The sequence below is a fragment of the Galeopterus variegatus genome, unplaced genomic scaffold (assembly GCF_000696425.1).
Source record: "Galeopterus variegatus unplaced genomic scaffold, G_variegatus-3.0.2 Scaffold7820, whole genome shotgun sequence".
NCBI classification, from domain to species: Eukaryota; Metazoa; Chordata; class Mammalia; order Dermoptera; family Cynocephalidae; genus Galeopterus; species Galeopterus variegatus.
Window position 1 is genome coordinate 114,975 of NW_007733931.1, and position 1,185 is coordinate 116,159.

Sequence of the window (1,185 nt, forward strand, 5' to 3'; positions counted from 1 at the left end):
TTTGTGAGGACAGTGCATCTTATTGTTCTATTCTATCTCACTGCAGTATTGGCATGTGTCTCAGTGGCTACACTCAGGTTCCCTGCTGCCATTATAAATGAGTATGAAGCCATTTCCCTAGTGGAAGTAGCTCTAGGACTGACATTTCATTATAGTGCAGGGAGCTGGTATTCCACCAAACACAACAGAACTAAATGCTTTCCTCCTATTCACTACTTCTGTTAAGAATCTCAGGGGGATAGAAACTGAAATGCAGCTGTAGGTTAATGTAGGACAATTAAATTTCTTATTATAATTTTTTGAATCTATTATATATAATTTCATATGGGCACCTAGTGGTCTTTATACCTAATGATCACCAACATTACAATATTTGTCAAAGATCAAAACTATTACTGAAGTTTTATGTAAACAAATCTAATTCAAACTAATATCTTTCTTCTTAGATGGAATTACCTGTAACTGATATTAGACAGAGTATATTTTTATGAACCATGAAAATTAATTTGCTGAGAAGTTAAGAAAATATTTCTCCCCACTTAGGATTTAGTTTTCCTAGTCATTTGGCCTTTCAAGCTCTCTTTCTAATTTTAATCTTTTAACTAATTATTCACGTACTTCACTGTGCAAGAATGACTATCTCCTTGTCTTTCATAGCAGTATTTGTTGCTTAACTTAATGTACCATTTTATTTGTCATGGTACAATGAGAATGAAGATAATGAATTTTTTTCTGATTGCCAGAAATCAAATGTTTCTCCAATGGAAACAAATAATTTTCTCGGTCTTGTTTAGAAGCCAAATCATGGGAAAGAGTAAAGAGTACTTTTACCCTTACACTTTACCCAACAGAGCTCCCCATTTTTTTTTTCATATGTTAATCAGTGATTTTAGCCATGTATTAAAAAACATTTATTTATTCACTGTTCCATTTACTCAGTCAATAGTGATTGCATGCTTTTATGAGTAGGCATTACATAAAATAATCCATACAAAAACTGTGAGCTTTAAAAGGCCTATCATTAGTTACTGTTGTGTTTTGTCAATTTAAATCTCATGATGAATAATAGAAAGTATATGTGTAAAACTTTCAATTCCTGGAATCAGAAAAAATACAGTGTCATCCTTCTAATTGTACCACTGCAAGTAAAATGGTAGACACTCAAACATTCAATAAAGTTAATCT